The sequence below is a fragment of the Saccopteryx bilineata genome, chromosome 5, assembly GCF_036850765.1.
Source record: "Saccopteryx bilineata isolate mSacBil1 chromosome 5, mSacBil1_pri_phased_curated, whole genome shotgun sequence".
Taxonomy (NCBI): domain Eukaryota; kingdom Metazoa; phylum Chordata; class Mammalia; order Chiroptera; family Emballonuridae; genus Saccopteryx; species Saccopteryx bilineata.
In genome coordinates this window covers 214,407,761-214,426,914 of record NC_089494.1, presented here as the reverse complement: position 1 = coordinate 214,426,914, position 19,154 = coordinate 214,407,761, and the positions used below count along the sequence as shown (strand labels likewise).

General features: G+C 38.3%; 1 pseudogene; it reads right to left on the bottom strand.

Moving 5' to 3' along the window:
- Positions 1–17,880: 17,880 nt before the first annotated feature.
- Positions 17,881–18,766, bottom strand: LOC136337736 (ferritin light chain pseudogene; annotated as a pseudogene).
- Positions 18,767–19,154: the final 388 nt, after the last annotated feature.

Sequence of the window (19,154 nt, the reverse complement as noted above, 5' to 3'; positions counted from 1 at the left end):
TTTCTAATGTAAGAACTAATGATCCACTATAGAGTTATGTTGATATTATGACTAAGCATTTATTCACCTGATAACATTTTAGGATCTACTTTGGTACAAGATTTTTCTTTTTAATTTCAGATTTTCTGTCATACTTGCTTTGTTACCTGGATTTATGTATGTTTTCTAATTTACTTTTTTAAATTTAACTTAACTCTTACAGTTAGTTATATATTTTAACAATTCCTCCAGTAGTAACAAGCCTATAGAGTGTCACGTAAGAAAACAGTTTAAGAAAGATTCTTTTCTTTTTTTTGCATTTCAGTTTCTTCTGTTATACCCGAATTACTAGCCTTTCTTAGGTTGACTAAACACTTGGATTATTTGAATATTTGACTGCTTTTCTGTTTTCATAGTATTATATTTATAATTGGCTGTGCACCAAATCACCCAATTTCACATTTAATCTGTATTTATTGCTCTGAAGGGGGAACATGAGAACGCCTTGAAGGATATTTAAAACTATCAGTTTACTGCTTTTATGTTCTTTCTGTCAGAATATTTTTCCATGCATTCATTATTAGTAGTTTTAATTACCTATTTGAAAAATAAAGCCTAACAGTTTATTTTAAATTAGCGTTGCCTTTAATTAAAGCAGTTGGTTATAGAAGTCATTTCAGTGACATTTTGTTTGAATTCATCAGTAAGTAGTGCAAGTTAATACCTAAGGATTTTTCTTTCTTTTTTTGTGTGTGTGACAGAGACAGAGAGAGAGAGGGACAGACAGGAAGGGAGAGAGATGAGAAGCATCAATTTTTTTGTTGTAGCACCTTAATTGTTTATTGATTGCTTTCTCATATGTGACTTGACCGAGGGACTACAGCAGACTGAGTGACCTCTTGCTCAAGCCAGCAACCTTGGGCTCAAGCTGGTGTAAACCTTGCTCAAACAAGATGAGCCTGCGCTCAAGCTGGTGACCTTGGGGTTTCGAACCTGGGTACTTTGCGTCCCAGTCTCCCAGTCTGATGCTTTATCCACTGTGCCACCACCTGGTCAGGCAGGATTTTTTTTTTCTCTTTAAGTTTTAAACTCCAATGAATTTTTAAGGTGAAGAGAAATCACTAAATGTTAAACTGGTGATTTTTTAATTTTTTTAAAATTTTTTACAGAGGGGGGTGGATAGGGACAGACAGGAACGGAGAGAGATGAGAAGCATCAATCATTAGTTTTTTGTTGCGACACCTTAGTTGTTCCTTTATTGCTTTCTCATGTGTCTTGACCGTGAGCCTTCAGCCGACCGAGTAACCCCTTGCTCGAGACAGTGACCTTGAGTCCAAGCTGGTGAGCTTTGCTCAAACCAGATGAGCCCATGCTCAAGCTGGTGACCTTGGGGTCTTGAACTTGGGTCTTCCGCATCCCAGTCCGATGCTCTATCCACTGCACCACCGCTTGCGGTCAGGCTAAATAATTTTTCTAAGATAGTAGTAATTATAAAAAATTGTATCATATTAAGCACTTAGTGTAAAAAGGCACTTAGTGCTATCATATACTGACTTATTTCATCCTCATATAATATCCCACCTTCTATTTTTATTGATAGTAAGGCCCAGAGAGGCTAATAACTTGCCCAAGATTGCAAAGCAGTTACTCATAGAGCTAAGATTCCACCCATATATTTATATATATACAATATTTCTGAAGAAGCTACCTTCTGTCTTTTTGAAAAAATAGAATATAAATTAACATTTAAAATGAAGGTGCTAGGTTCTAAGGGTATTTAAACATTTCAAGCTTCCTTACTGTAAGAAGAAAGTTTTCCTAAAGTGTCCAATTAGATGTTAACCTGTGTTTTGTATTTTGGGTGTTAAGAAGTTTGGTGTCTAGTTAGCTTATTTTTCTGTTTTCAGCCAGTAATTTTATTTATTTTTAAATTAAGTGAGAGGCAGGGAGGCAGTGACAGACTCACACATGCTCTCTGACTGGGATCACCCTGGCAAACCCCCTACAGGGTGGCTGCTGCTCCATTGCTCTGCAGCTGATCTTTTGATCAGCAACTGAGCTATTTCAGTGCCTGAGGTGAGGCCATGAAGCTATTCTCAGTGCCTGGGGCAAAATTGTTTGAACCATTCAATCCATGGCTGTGGGAGGGGAAGAGAAAAAGAGGAGGGGATAGGGTTGGAGAAGCAGATGGTTGCTTCTCCTGTGTGTGCTGACAGGTAATCGAACCTGGGATTTCCACACGCCGGGTTGGCACTCCTGCTGAGCCAACTGGTCAGGGCCTAATTTTATTTTTTAGTTACAGTTTACAATCAAGATTATTTTGTATTTGTTTTTAGTGTACAGCGTTGTGATTAAATACATGTTTTTCAGCTGCTAGTTTCCCAGAAATTTTGTGCAGGTCCGCAAAAGAGTTAACCACCCTGAATCTTCATATGTCAGGATGGTTAACTTTCAAACACCCAAACAAAATTTCTGGTGGACCACATGCAGTGTGGGCCAAAGTTGAAAAACCTCTGCAGCTGTACTGCTTTGTAACTACCAATCTGTACTTCTCAATGCCTTCATGTTTTTCGCTGAGTTTCCAAAACCCCCTTATCTCTGGTAACCATCAGTCTGTTTTCTTTATCTGAGTCTGTTTCCGTTTTGTTTGTTCTTTAGATTCTACATAAGAGTGAAATCATATGGAATTTGTATTTATCTGACTTACTTCACTTAGCAAAGTATTCTGTAGGTCCATTAAGCTGTTGCAAATGGTGAGATTGTATTATTTTTTATGGTTAAGTAGCATTCCACTCTATATACATATTTATATATTCCACAACTTTTTTATCCACTAGTCTGTTGGACACTTGTGCTTCTGTATCTTGGCTATTGTAAATAACACTGCAATGAAAAAATATATATATATACTTTTGAATTACTGTTTTGGGTTTCTTCAGATGTATACACAGAAGTAGAATCACTGTGTCATAATGCAGTTCCATTTTCAATTTTAGGGGGGAAATTCCAAGCTATTTTCCATACTGGCTTCACCAATCTGCATTCCCAACTACAGTGCACTAGGGTTCCCTTTTCTTCACATTCTCACCAATGGTTGATTTACTGAAAATAGCTATTCTGACATGTATGATATCTCGTAGTTTTAATTTGCATTTCTCTGATTAGTGGCGTTAAGCATCTTTTCATGTCTATGAGCCATATATGTATGTTCTCTTTGGAGAAGTATCTGTTCAGGTCCTAGGCCCATTTTTTAAATATATTTTTTGGAGGGGTATTGAGTTATATGAGTTCTTTATAAATTTTGTATTTTAAGTCCTTATAAGATGTTCCATTGGTGAGTATGTTGTCCCACTGAGTAGATGCCTTTTCATCTTGTTTATAGCTTCTTTGCTCTGGAAAAGCTTTTTAGTTTGATGTAGTCTCGTTTGTTTAGGTTTTTTTTTATTTTTTATTTTCTTGCCTGAGGATATGTCAGAAAAGGTATTGCTAAGAGAAATGTCAGATTTTACTATGCTTTATTCTAGGAATTTATTGTTTTGAACCTTACAATTACATCTTTAATCCATTTTAAGTTTATTATTCTATGTGGTATAAGAAGATGGGTTACTTTTATTTTTTTGCATGTGTCTGTCCAATATTCCCAACACCATTTATTGAGTAGACTGTCTTTACTCCATTGTATGTTCTTATTTGCTTTGTCATCTATTACTTGACCTTATAGTTATGGGTTTATTTCTGGGCTATCATTCTGTTCTACTGATCTATGTGTCTGTTTTTATGCCTGAACCATGATATTTTTTTATTATTGTAGCCTAGCTTGATACCAGATGGTGTAATACCTCCAACTTTGCTCTTTTTCAAGATTGCCATGGCTATTCTGCATCTTCTGTGGTTCCATATAAAATTTTGGATTGTTTTAGTTCTGTAAAAAAAGAAATGCCGTGTGTGTGTGTGTGTGTGTGTGTGTGTGTGTGTGTGTTTTAAGTGTTGATATTTTGATAGGAGTTGTGTTGCTATAGATTGATTTGAATAATATGGACATTTTACCAATGTTAATTCTTAAGTATGAGCACAGTATATGCTTCCATTTATTCCTATCTTCAATTTCTTTAGTGTCTTAGAATTTTCAAGTACAGGCTTTTATCTCCTCAGTTAAATTGATTTGTATTTCATTGTCTTTTTGATGCAATTTTAAGTAGGATTGTTTTCTTAGTTTTTTTTCTGATAGTTCATTTGGGTTCATTAAAATGCAACCAACTTCTGAATCTTTTTGTATTCTTTACTGAATTCATTTATTCTAGTAATTTTTTGTTGAATCTGTGGGGTTGTCTATATATAGCATCATGACATCTGCAAATAATGAGTTTTACTTTTTCCTTTCCAATTTGGATGCCTTTGATTTTTTTTTCTTGTCTGATTGCTGTAATTAGGATTTCCAGTACTAAGTTAAACAAAAGTGGTGAAAGTAAACATTTCTGTCTCGTTCCTGATCTTAATGGAAATTTTCTTAGCATTTCTCTGTCGAGTATGATATTAGCTTTGAGTTTGTCATTTATGACCTTTATTAAGTTGAGGTATGTTCCCTTTATTCCTTTTTTGCTGAGAGTTTTTGTCATAAGTGGGTACTGTACTAGGTTTTGCAGATTTTCTGCATCTATTATATGATCATATGGTGTGTATTTTTCATTTTGTTTATGTGGTGTATCATATCTATTGATTTATGGACATTATACCAATATTACAGCCCAGGCATAAACCCCACTTTATCATGGTGTGTGATTTCTTTATGTATTGCTGGATTTGGTTTGCTAATACTTTGTTGAGGATATTTGCATCTGTGTTTATCAGGGATATTGGCCTATAATTTTCTTTATCTGGATTTGGAATCAGGTAATGGTGGCCACATAAAATGAACTTGGGAGTCTTCCCTCTCCAAGTTTTTTTTGTTTTTTTTTTCTTTTTTTTTTTTCATTTTTTTTTTTTCTGAAGCTGGAAACGGGGAGAGACAGACAGACTCCCGCATGCGCCCGACCGGGATCCACCCGGCACGCCCACCAGGGGCGAGCTCTGCCCACCAGGGGGCGATGCTCTGCTCATCCTGGGCGTCGCCATATTGCGACCAGAGCCACTCTAGCACCTGAGGCAGAGGCCACAGAGCCATCCCCAGCGCCCGGGCCATCTCTGCTCCAATGGAGCCTTGGCTGCAGGAGGGGAAGAGAGAGACAGAGAGGAAAGTGCAGAGGAGGGGTGGAGAAGCAAATGGGCGCTTCTCCTGTGTGCCCTGGCCGGGAATCGAACCCGGGTCCTCCGCACGCTAGGCCGACGCTCTACCGCTGAGCCAACCGGCCAGGGCCTTCCCTCTCCAAGTTTTTAGAATAGTTTGATAAGAATAGATGTTAGTTCTTTGAATGTTTGGTAAAATACACCTGTGAAGCCCTTTGATGCAGGACTTTTTTTTGTTAGTAGTGCTTTGATTACTATTTTGATTTTGTTGTTTGTAATAGGTCTGTTCAGAGACTCTTTCTTCTAATTCAGTGTTGGAAGATTGTATAACTAGAATCTGTTTCTTCCCAGATTGTCCCATTTATTGGCATGTAGTTGTTTGTAGTATTTTCTTATAATCCTTTTTGTATTTCTCTGGTGTCAGTTGTTTCATTTTTCTGATGTTATTTGGGTCCTTTTTTTCTTTTTTTCTTTTTTTTTTTTTTTTTTAATGGGGTGACATCAATAAATCAGGATACATATATTCAAAGATAACAAGTCCAGGTTATCTTGTCGTTCAATTATGTTGCATACCCACCACCCAAAGTCAGATTGTCCTCCGTCACCCTCTATCTTGTTCTCTCTGTGCCCCTCCCCCTCCCCCTTTCCCTCTCCCATTTCCCCCTCCCCCCGTAACCACCACACTCTTATCAATGTCTCTTAGTTTCAGTATTATGTCCCACCTACGTATGGAATAATACAGTTCCTGTTTTTTTCTGATTTACTTATTTCGCTTCGTATCATGTTATCAAGATCCCACCATTTTGCTGTAAATGTTCCGATGTCATCATTTCTTATGGCTGAGTAGTATTCCATAGTGTATATGTGCCACATCTTCTTTATCCAGTCATCTATTGATGGGCTTTTTGGTTGTTTCCATGTCCTGGCCACTGTGAACAATACTGCAATAAACTTGGGGCTGCATGTGTCTTTACGTATCAATGTTTCTGAGTTTTGGGGATATATACCCAGTAGAGGAATTGCTGGGTCATAAGGTAGTTCTATTTTCAGTTTTTTGAGGAACCACCATACTTTCTTCCATAATGGTTGTACTACTTTACATTCCCACCAACAGTGGATGAGGGTTCCTTTTTCTCCACAGCCTCTCCAACATTTGCTATTACCTGACTTGCTAATAACAGCTAATCGAACAGGTGTGAGGTGGTATCTCATTGCCGTTTTGATTTGCATTTCTCTAATAGCTAAAGAAGATGAGCATCTTTTCATATATCTGTTGGCCATTTGTATTTCTTCCTGGGAGAAGTGTCTATTCATATCCTCTTCCCATTTTTTTATTGGATTGTTTGTTTGTTTGTTGTTGAGTTTTATGAGTTCTTTGTATATTTTGGATATTAAGCCCTTATCTGAGCTGTTGTTTGAAAATATCATTTCCCATTTAGTTGGCTTTCTGTTTATTTTGTTATCAGTTTCTCTTGCTGAGCAAAAACTTCTTAGTCTGATGTAGTCCCATTCATTAATTTTTGCCTTCACTTCTCTTGCCATTGGAGTCAAATTCATAAAATGCTCTTTAAAACCCAGGTCCATGAGTTGAGTACCTATGTCTTCTTCTATGTACTTAATTGTTTCAGGTCTTATGTTTAGATCTTTGATCCATTTTGAGTTAATTTTTGTACAGGGGGAGAGACTGTAGTCCAGTTTCATTCTTTTGCATGTGGCTTTCCAGTTTTCCCAGCACCATTTATTGAAGAGGCTTTGGGTCCTTTTTTTCTTAATGAGTCTGGTAAGAGGTTTATCAATCTTGTTTATTTTTTCAAAGAACTAGCTATTGGTTTCATTGATCTTTTGGTTTTGTAGACTTGTTTTATTTTTACTCTGATTGTTATTTCTTCTACTTATTTTAGGCTTTGTTTGTTGTTTCTTTTTTAGTTCCTTTCTATATACAATTAGATTAGATTGTTTATTTGCGAGTTTTCTTTTTTCTCTATTTAGGCCTGTATGATGATGGATTTCTTCCTCAGAACTTCTTTTGCTTTGTCCCAGAGATTTTGGGTTGTTGTGTTTTCATTTTCATTTGTCTCAAAGTATCTTTCTATTTCCTTTTTTATTTCATTGTTAATCCATTATTTAATAACATGCCATTTAGTATGCATGTGCTTATATTTTTCAGTTTTATTCTTGAAATAATTTTTTAGTTTCAAACAGTTGTGGTTGGGGAAAATGTTATTTCAACCTTAAATTTATTAAGATTTCTTTTGTGGGCTAACATGATATGTTCTGGTAAGTGTTCTATGTGCACTTGAATATATATTCTATGCTTTGAGGTGAAAAGCTCTGAAAATATCAAACTTACAGTGGTCTAGTTGTCATTTAATGATGCTATTTCCTTGATTTTCTGTCTGGAAAATCTATCGATGGCTGTCAATGGGGTGTTAAACTTCCTTCTGTGACTGTATTACTGTCCATCTCTCCCTTTACGTTAATGAATATTTGCTTTACATATTTATATACTCTAAGTTGGGAGTATATGTTTACAAGGATTATGTTATCTTGTTATGTTGATCCCTTCATCATTGTTTTTTTTCCTCTTATTGTAGCCTTTGTTTTAAAGTCTTATTTTTATCTAAGTATTGCTCCCCCCCCCCCAGCTATTTTCTTTTGGTTTTTATGTTTATTCCTTTTAGTCTGTGTATCTCTTTATCTTCTTTCTTTTTTTTAAGTGAGAGGAGGGACAATAGTGAGACAGACTATTGCATGAACCCCAACTGGGATCCAACCCACTCTGGGGCAGAGCGTGAATCAGCCGAGCTATTTTTAGCATCTGAGGCTGTGGCTTGGACCAACCAACCAATCCTCAGCATCCAGGGTTGCCAATCTAGCCATTGGCTATGGGAGAGGTTGAGGGAGAGAAGTAGATGGTTGCTTTTCTTGTGTGCCCTGACTGGGAATCAAACCTCAGACGTCCATATGTTGGACTGATGATCTGTACACTAAATCAACTGGCCAGGGACTTGTATATGTCTAAATCTAAGGTGTGTCTCTTGGAAACAGCATATATATGGGTCTTGTTTTCTTATCCCTTCATCAACCCTATGTCTTTATTTCAGCATTTCCTTTATTTACATTTAAAGTGATTATTGATAGGAACCTATTTGTTGACATTTTATTATATTTATATTCCTTTATTTTCTTGTTAAAAGAAGTTCCTCTAATGTTTCTTGTAATACTGGTTTGGTGGTCATGAACTCCTTTAGATTTTTCTGTTTATTTAATTCTTCAATTTTTCTTTTTTAATTTATTTAGACAATTAATTTTAACGGGTTAATGGGGTGACATTGATCAATTAGAGTACATAGATTCAGTAAAAAATCTCCAGATCATTTTGCCATTTGATTATGTTTTATACCCATCACCCAAGGTCAAATTGTCCTCCTTCACCTTTTATTTGTTTTTTTTAATGCCCCTCCCTTCCCCCTACCCCTCCCTCTCCTCCCTTCCCCTCCCTCTGGTAACCACCGCATTCTTGTCCATGTCCCTGAGTCTCAGTTTTGTGTCCCACCTATGTATGGAATAATATAGTTCTTAGTTTTTTCTGATTTACGTATTTCACTCACTATAATGTTATCAAGGTCCATCCATGTCGTAAATGATCCTATGTCATCTTTTATGGCTGAGTAGTATTCCATAGTATATATGTACTACATCTTCTTTATCCAGTCATCTATTGAAGGGCTTTTTGGTTGCTTATATGTTTTGGCCACTGTGAACAATGCTGCAGTGAACATGTGGCTGCATGTGTCTTTACGTACCAGTGTTTTTTAGTTTTGAGGGTATATACCCAGTAGAGGAATGGCTGGATCAAATGGTAGTTCTATTCTTAATTTTTGAAGAACCACCATACTTTCTTCCATAATGGTTGTACTACTTTGCATTCCCACCAACAGTGGATGAGGGTTCCTTTTTCTCCACAGCCTCTTCAGCACTTGTTATTTATTACCTGTCTTGTTGATAATAGCTAATCTAACAAGTGTAAGGTGGTATCTCATTATAGTTTTGATTTGCATTTCTCTAATAGCAGGAAGATGAGCATCTTTTCATATATCTGTTGGCCACTTGTATTTCTTCCTGGGAGAAGTGTCTGTTCATGTCCTCTCCCCATTTTTTTTACTGGATTATTTGTTGTTGAGTTTTATGAGTTCTTTGTGTATTTTGGATATTAGGCCCTTATCTGAGCTGTTGTTTGAAAATATCATCTCCCATTTAGTTGGCTGTTTGTCTTGTTGTCAGTTTCTTTGGCTGTGCAAAAGCTTCTTAGTCTGATGTAGTCCCATTTATTTAACTTTGCCTTCACTTCCCTTGCCTTTGGAGTCAAATTCATAAAATGCTCTTTATGGCCAAGGTCCATGAGTTTAGTACCTGTGTTTTGTTCTATGTAATATATTGTTTCAGGTCTTATATTTAGGTCTTTGATCCTTTTTGAATTAATTTTGGTACAAGGGGACAAACTGTAGTCGAGTTTCATTCTTTTGCATGTGGCTCTCCAGTTTCTCAGTACCATTTATTGAAAAGGCTTTCTTTTCTCTATTGTGTGTTTTGGCTCCTTTATCAAAGATGATTTGACCATATATATGTGGTTTTATTTCTGGGCTCTATTCTGTTCTATTGGTCTGAATGTCTTATTTTTTTCTGCCAATACCATGCTGTTTTGATTATCATGACTCTATAATATAATTTGAAGTCAGGTAGTATAATGCCCCTAGATTTGTTCTTTTTCCTTAGGATTACTTTGGCTATTCGGGGTTTTTTATAGTTCCATATAAACCTGATGATTTTTTGTTCCATTTCTTTAAAAAATGTCATTGGAATTTTGATGGGAATTGCATTAAATTTGTTATATCGCTTTGAGTAATATGGTCATTTTGACTGTATTTATTCTTCCTATCCAAGAACAAGGAATATTTTTTCATTTCATTGCATCTTTTTTGAGTTCCCTTAACAATGCTTTGTAGTTTTCATTATATAGATCCTTTATATTCTTTGTTATGTTTATTGCTAGGTTTGTTTTTTTTTTAGTTAGTTTTCTGATGTTTTATTGTTGGTATTTAGAAAGTCAGTAGACTTCTGTATATTAATTTTGTATTCTATGACCTTACTGTATATTGGTTTATTGTTTCTAATAGTCTTTTTGTGGAGTCTTTGGGGTTTTTGATGTACATGATTATATCATCTGCAAGGTGAAACCTTTCCCAATATGAGTGCCTTTTATTTCTTTCTCTTATCTGATTGCGCTGGCTAGAACTTTCAGCTCTATGTTGAATAAGAGTGGAGACAGTGGGTAGCCTTATCTTGTTCCTGATTGTAGAGGAAAAGTCTTTAGTTTTTTGCCATTTAATATGATGTTAGGTGATGGCTTGTCATAAATGGCCTTTATTATGTTGAGATATTTTACTTCTATGCCCATTTTGTTGAGTGTTTTGTTTTTTTTTGTACTTTTTTTTTTTCTGAAGCTGGAAACGGGGAGAGATAGTCAGACTCCCGCATGCGCCCGACCGGGATCCACCCAGCACGCCCACCGGGGCGACACTCTGCCCACCATGGGGCAATGCTCTGCCCCTCTGGGGCGTCACTCTGCCGCAACCAGAGCCACTCTAGCGCCTGGGGCGGAGGCCAAGGAGCCATCCCAGCGCCCGGGCCATCTTTGCTCCAATGGAGCCTTGGCTGCGGGAGGGGAAGAGAGAGACAGAGAGGAAAGGGGGGGTGGGGGTGGAGAAGCAAATGGGTGCCTCTCCTATGTGCCCTGGCCAGGAATTTTACCCGGGTCCCCTGCACGCCAGGCCGACGCTCTACTGCTGAGCTAACCGGCCAGGGCCTTGTTGAGTGTTTTAAATATAAAATTTATTTTATCAAATGCTTTTTTTTGCATCTATTGATAGGATCATATGGTTTTTGTTCTTTGTTTAGTTGATATGGTGTATTATGTTAACCATTTTACATATGTGTTTTGTTTTTTATTAAGATTTTATTCATTATAGAGAGGGGAGAGAGAGAGAAGGGGGGAGGAGCAGAAAGCATCAACTCCCATATGTGCCTTGACCAGGCAAGCCCAGGGTTTTGAACCGGCAACCTCAGCGTTTCCAGGTTGACACTTTATCCACTGCGCCACCACAGGTCAGGCAACCGTTTTACGTATGTTGAACCATACTATGATTCTAGGATGAATCCCACTTGATCATGATGAATTAATTTTTTAATGTGTTGTTGTATTCGATTTGCTAATATTTTGTTTAGGATTTTAGCATCTGTATTCATTAGAGATATTGGTCTGTAGTTTTCTTTTTTTGTATTGTCCTTGTCAGGTTTTGGTATGAGGGTTATGTTGGTCTCATAAAATGTGTTTGGATATATTGATGCTTCTTAGATGTTTTGGAAGACTTTAGTAGAATAGGAACCAAGTGTTTTTTGAATGTTTGATAGAATTCACTAGTATAGCCATCTGGGCCTGGACTTTTATTTTTGGGGAGGTTTTTTTATAGTTGTTTCTGTTTCCTCCCTGCTTATGGGTCTGTTAGGCTATCTACTTCTTCATAACTCAGTCTAGAAAGATTATATTGTTCTAGGAATTTAACCATTTCTTTTAGATTGTTCAATTTGGTGGCATATAGTTTTTCATAGTATTCTATGATAATTCTTTGTATATCTATGATGTCTGTGGTAATGTCTCTTCTTTCGTTTGGATTTTGTTTATATGAGTTCTTTTTCATTTTTCCTTAGTGAGTCTTGCCAAGGGTTTGTCAATTTTGTTGATCTTTTCAAAGAACCAGCTCCTTGTTTTATTGATTTTTTTTCTATAGTCTTTCTGTTCTCTATTTCATTTATTTCTGCTCTGATTTTTATTATCTCCTTTCTTCTGCTGGTTTTGGGCTGCCTTTGTTCTATTTCTAGCTCCTTAAGATGTGATGTTAAGTTGTTTACTTGGGCTCTCTCTTGTTTGTTCATAAAAGCCTGTAGTGATATGAACTTCCCTCTTGTTACTGTTTCTGCTTCATCCTAGAGATTCTGATATGTCGTATTGTCATTTTTGTTTGTTTGTATATATCTTTTGATCTCTGTTTGTATTTCATTTTTGATTCACTCATTTTTTACAAGTATGTTGTTTAATTTTCACATTTTTGTGGATTTGTTTACTTTTTTTGCAGTTGAATTCTAGTTTCAAAGCTTTATAGTCAGAATATGCTTGGTATAATTTCAATCTTTCTGAATTTGTTGATGTTAGTTTTGTGGCCCAACATATGGCCAATTCTTGAGAATGTTTCATGTACACTGGAGAAAAATGTATAGTCTGATGTTTTGGGATGAAATGTCCTGTAGATGTCTCATATCCAATTGTTCTAGTGTTTTGTTTAAGGCCCATATTTCTTTATTAATTTTATGTTTAGATAAACAAAAACTAGAGCCGTCAGCAGTGTATTGAAGTCTCCAAGTATGACTATTTCTGTCGGTTTTTATTTTTAGATCAGTTAATAGATGTTTTACTTACTTTGGTGCATAGATATTAAGAAGTGTTATGTCTTCTTGATTCAATGTCTCCTTTATAATTATGAAATGACCATCTTTGTCTCTGATTACTTTTGCTGTCTTGTAGTCAGCATTGTTAGATATGAGTATGGCTACACCTGCTTTTCTTTGGATGGCATTTGCTTGGAGAATCATTTTCCAACCTTTCATTTCGAATTTATTTTTATCCTTGTAGCTTAGATGTGTGTGTGTGTGTGTGTGTGTGTGTGTGTGTGTGCGTGCATGTGAGTTTTAAGACTTTATTCAATTTTCAGAGAGGAGAGAGAGAGAAGGAGGAGCAGGAAGCATCAACTCCCATATATTCCTTGACCAGGCAAGCCCAGGGTTTCAAACCGGTGACCTTATTGTTCCAGATGGATGCTTTACCCCACTGAGCCACCACAGGTCAGGCTAGATGTGTTTTTTGAAGGCAACATACAATTGGAATTTCTTTTTTGATCCACTCTGCTACTCTGTATCTTTTTATTGGTGAGTTTAATCCTATTGCCATTTTATATATTGCTTTCTGATAGCTCTGTATCTTGTTTGGTTCTTCTCTTTTGTTTTTCTGTCATTTACTTTTTTTGGTTGTATTCCATACTTCTTTCATCTGTTTCTTCTTTTTTAAGCCATATGTTTTTGTAGTGGTTTCTTTCAGGGGTGGTTACCACTAGGCAATAAAAAGAATATATATTATATTCGTTGTAGTACATTATCTCCTGAGTGCTTCTGCACTCCATTCTCTCTTGCTACTGTTAATTTTTGTCCTCTCTCCTTTTTTATTTTTGTTATCACAGATTAATCTTGTTTATATTGTGATCTTGTTGGACCTTTACTTGTAATTTTGTTTTGTTTTGTTCTTTGTATCTGGTCGGATAACCCCCTTTAGTATTTCTTAAAGTGGGCTTTTCTGGTAATAAATTACCTCATCTTTTCTATATCTTTGAGTGTTTTTATTTCCCCTTTGTATTTGAAGGATAGCTTTGATGGATATAGTATTCTTGGCTGGAATTTCCTCTTTTTCTGTACTTTAAATATTGGGGCCCACTCTCTTCTGGCTTGTAGAGTTTCCGTTGAGAAATCTAATGATAGCCTAATGGACCTTCCTTTATATGTTGTATTCTTTTTTTCCCTGGCTGCCTTGAGGATTTTTTCTTTGTCATTGGTTTATGATAATTTCATTACGATCTGTATTGGAGTAGGTCTGTTTGGGTTAAGGTAACTCGGCGTTCTGTTTGCTTCTTGGATTCAAGGCTCTAATTCTTTCCACAAGCTTGGCAAGTTCTCATCTATTATTTGTTTGAATATGTTCTCCATTCCATTTTCTCTCTCTCCTCCTGATATACCCATTATTTTTATGTTGCTCTGTCTGATTGACTCAGAAATTTCTGTAGGGCTTTCTCATTTTTTTAAATTTGTGAGTCTCTCTCTCTTCTCTCTGTAGTGTCTCTAGATGCCTGTCTTCTATGTCATTAATTCCCTCTTCTATATGGCCTGTTCTATTAGCCAAGCTTATTACCTTGATTTTCAGTTTATGTACTGAGTTTTTCATCTCTGTTTGATTCCTTCCTATAGTTTCAATTTTTTTGGTGATGTATTCTTTTTGTATATTGAATTGTTTTTTGAGCTCTCTAAGTTGCCTTTCCATGCTTTCTTATATTTCCCTGAGTATTTTTAGGACTTCAATTTTTAATTCTGTCATTTAATTCCAAGTTTTCCAAGCAATTGAAAATATTTTCCAGAGACTTTTCATCATTTATCTGAGCTACATCTCTGTCTTTTGTATCCATTATATTTGATTTCTTTTTCCTTAATGTCATTTGAGAGTGGTATTGTTAATAACACTAATAAGAGGTAATTTAAAAATATAAAATCAAAATTGAAAAGATACAATGAAAAAATGAAAATTCTATTATTATAAGTGGAACAAAAACTACAGGGAATGGGGAGCCAGAACCGAGGGAAAATGACAGATAGAAAATGAAGTAAAAAACATTCGAAATGCCACAAAGAAATATATGAATCCAGAATAAAATAATTTCTTGATAAATGATTAAATGAGAGAAAAAGAAAAACGAAAAAAGGAGAAAAGAAAGAAGGTTTTTGAAATGTAACCCTCATAAAAATAACAAGAATGAAAAATGTAACAACTATGGACAATGAAGTTCAAAAAGAAAAGAATAAAATGGAAAAAAGATAAAATGACGAAAGTGGGGAAAAAAGATAAATTAATTTTTTCCTGGTTTTGAGAGGTAGTTTGTTTTCTGGGGGTTTTGTTTTGTTTTATTTTGGCAGGTGGTGTACTACAGGTTTTGCCCCTGTGGGGCTCTTGAGCAGAGATTTGCTGTTGTGTTGCAATGGCAATAACGTAGGCTGGGCCTCAGTCCTGTTGGTAGGCGGTGCTTGTTAGAGTTTGCAGGCTCCAAAAATGGGAAACTCAGTTTTCCAGGTGCCTCTCCATGTCTCTCCCTCCTGAGCTAGCAGCCTGGACTGAACTGTGAGGTTGCCCCAGCCACTGCTTGCAGAGCAAGAGGCTCTAAGAGCAGCCAGGTCCTTCCACCAGCACTGCTCAAATCACAGTTCTGGGTAAGGCTGTGCCAACCAGAGCCACCAGAGAAAAAGCAAGCAGGGCTGGGAACTGATTGCAGATCAGGCTCCTTTCTAAGGGCCCCGGCATATCTAGTATGCCTCAGCGCCCCCTGGGTCTAATCTCCACAGGCTTTTCCCTTGTGCCCTGTTTGGAAGACCATAGCAAGCCGTGTGCGCCCAGCCCCCACGACTTCTGCAGTGCACACGGAGGTCTGCTCCCGCCCACTTAACTGCACAACACCTGTGATCTCAGTCAGTGCTGGAAATGCAGGAATGCACTTTGAGACCTATATTGGCTCGGCTAGTGGAGGCACCCCCCTGGACAGGTCCAGGCCTAGGGATCCTGGCGCTTGTGCTCTTGCCATACTGTTGGTCAGGGAGCTGGGACCACACAGAAATGCTGGCTACAGCCCATGCAGAAGTCCACTGCTGACAATCCTGGGCCTAGCCCTTCTGCCTGTGAGTGCGTGCCCATGCCAGAGGCTCCAGGCAGAGCCATTCTCACACCACCTGCCATCGTGGACCCAGGAGCACACAAAGCTGCTCAGGCGGGGGGCCTGCGCAGGCAAGCTGCCTCCGCAACCTCCACTGGAAACTGCAGCCATTGCCAGCCCCGCCTACACGATTTCAGGCGGAGCTGGCTTACTCTCTCCTCTGCTTGATCATCCGTCCTGTCCCAGCTTCTTGCCTTTGCCCCAGATCCTCCATTTCTCTTGGTTCCAGACAAAAGCAGCCCTTCAGATTAGTGAGGAAAGCAAAATACAAATATTGATCGACTTATGGCCTATGCAGCTTACTATCATTTTACTTTAGGACCACAATCGCTAGCCATGACTGCTCCACGTCTGGCAGCTCAAGCGTTGCCCAGCTGGGTATATGACAGTGTGGATCAGCTTCCGGCAGCACTACCATCTCCACATGCACCATTTCAACTGTTATCCCAGACTCGGTACAGCAATTTATGTTTTGTGTCTTGGATATTTTTCATCAAACCTCTCCCAGGATGTCTACCAAGAGGAAATTGTCTTTGCAAATATTAAACCAGTTGTACTGGTAATGCAGTGTTTGCTTAAACCTGCCGAATGTAAAAATAAGAAACAAAATGGTGTAGAGATGATATAAATGGCATAAAATGAACAAAGAAAATTATGATATATAACAATAATGAAAGAAAATTATGGTAAAATATGACTTAAAGATTTTTATAACATTTCACAGTACTGTACGTATAGCCTACTCAACTTACAATGAAATCGTGTTACGACCGGTCTGTTGGAACCAATTGTGGTCGTAAGTTGAGCACTAGCTCTACTCTGTTCTCCATCTTATTTCTTTCAGAGTGGATTATATATTCAGCCACCTTTTCGCCCAATCATACCTTTGTCTGATATGTGTATCTTTCAGATGCTCCTAAGATTTTTTTCTCTGTCTTTAGTTGTTGAATTTGTTGAAATTTCAGGGGGGAGATATCAGGAGAACCCCTCATGGTGCCATTTCTCTGACGTCACTCCAATTCTCCTTCAATTTTAAATGATAACCTTGATGGTTTCAGTTGTAAGTCATTGCTTTTTACCACTTTGAATATTTCATGCCAGTCCCTTCAGACCTGAAAAGTTTCTATTGAGAAATCAGTGGACAGTTTTATGGAAGCCTCATTTTTAGGTAACCGTTCTTTGTTGTTTCTTTGTTGTTTTTAAGATTCGCTCTTTTTCTTTTGCATATTAATTATGGTATGTCTTGGCATGGGCACTTATTTTTATTTTAGAGAGAGAGAGAGAAAGAGACAGGAAGGGAGAGAGGCAGGAAAGGAGGAGAGATGAGAAGCCTCAGGACATAGTTGCTTCACTTTAGTTGTTCATTGATTGCTTCTCATATGTGCCTTGACTTGAGGGGGGGCACAAGCTGAGCCAGTGACCCCTTGTTCAAGCTAGCAACCTTTGGATCAAGTCAGCAACCTTGGGGATTATCTCACTGATCCTATGCTCAAGCTGGTGACCTCAGGATTTCAATCCTGGGACCTCAGTGTTCCAGGTCGACACTGTATCCCCTGTGCCACCACCTATCAGGCCTGGTGTGGGCTCTTTAGGTTATTTCTTTAAATAGCTTCTCTATCCCTTGTTCTGTTTCCTCCTTTTGTTACCCTATGATGCAGATGTTAGGCTTCATGTTGCCCAGAAATCCCTTAGACCACTGGTTTTCAACCTTCTTACACTTGGGGACCACTAAGGCAAAAAGTACCCTAAGCATAAGCAAATTCAACTAAGATCATTGGGTCTATAATCTACATACAGTATCAGTGAGGTCTTTTGCAGACCAGCATGAAATTTCTAGTGGACCAGCAGTTGAAAAATACTGCACTAGACTATTTCTATTAAAAAAATTTTTTTTTAGATTATTTCTGCTACCTTATTTTCCAAATTGCTGATTCAGTCCTGTTCATTTAATGTGGTGGTGTGTCCTTCAAGTATATTCTTCATTTTAGATGCTGTATTTGTTGGTTACTTGTTTGTGGCTTTTTTTTTTTTTTTTTTTTGCTTCAAAAAGCTTTATTTCAATTTGGTCCAATGCATGGGAGAGGGCTGCAGGGAGGTTAAAAGGATGCGGAATGATTTCAGGGAGAGGCTCAAACCAATGCCAGACATATTACAGAGGGGAATGCAGAGGGGCCCCTGAAAGGCTTCTGGGCTCTAAGGCTCCTCCTAGTCGTGCTTGAGGGTGAGCCTTTCAAAGAGATACTCACCCACCCCAGCCTGGGGTTCAGCCAGTCTGCGGAGGTTGGTCAGGTGGTCGCCCATCTTCTTGATGATTTTCACCTCCTCATCCAGGAAGTGGTCCTCCAGGAAGTCACAGAGGTGAGGGTCTGTACGGGTAGAACCCAGGGCATGCAGATCCAGAAGGGCCTGGTTCAGGCTCTTCTCCAAGGCCATGGCGGCTTCCATGGCATCCTGAGTTTTACCCTAATCATCTCGGGAAGGCTTCTGCACATCTTGGAAGAGAATGCGGCCACCGCGCTGGTTTTGCAGTTTTAAGAGACGCTCAGCGCCCTCCCGCTTCTCTTTGGCCAACTTGCGGAAGAAGTGGCTCACACCCTCCAGAGCCACATCGTCACGATCGAAATAGAAGCCCAGAGAGAGGTAGTTGTAGGAGGCCCACAGATGCAGGTTGATCAGGCGGTTGACGGCAGCCTCCACGTCCGGGGAATAATTCTGACGAACTTGGGAGCTCATGGTTACTACGCAGTAAGGAGTTAAGGTCAAAAACGGTGTGGGTTGGTCTCTGGAGGCTGAGGTGGTTCAGAAGGTAGTGACTGGAAAAGAGATTGGATGGTAGTCGAAGGCTGGAAGAAAAGATGTCCAAGGGTCTGCTCCGTCCAAACACTGTTGAAGCAAGAGACAGATCCGCGGACTGTGGCGGGCACTGTCTGTTTGTGGCTTTTTATGTCCTTTTCTATTCTCTTGAATTTCTCATTAAGTTTCTTTACCATTCTTATAATCATTGTTCTGAACTCTGTATTTAGTAAACTGCTTGCCTCTTTTCTCTGTGTGTGTGTGTGTGTGTGTGTGTGTGTGTGTGTGTGTGACAGAGACAGATATAGACACAGAGAGAGACAGATAGGGTCAGACAGACAAGAAGGGAGAGAGATAAGAAGCATCAACTCTTTGTTGCGACACCTTAGTTGTTCATTGATTGCTTTCTCATATGTACCTTGACTGGGGGGCTACAGCAGACAGAGAAACCCCTTGCTCAAGCCAGTGACCTTGGGCTCAAGATGGCGAGCCTTGCTCAAACCAGATGAGCCTGTGCTCAAGCTG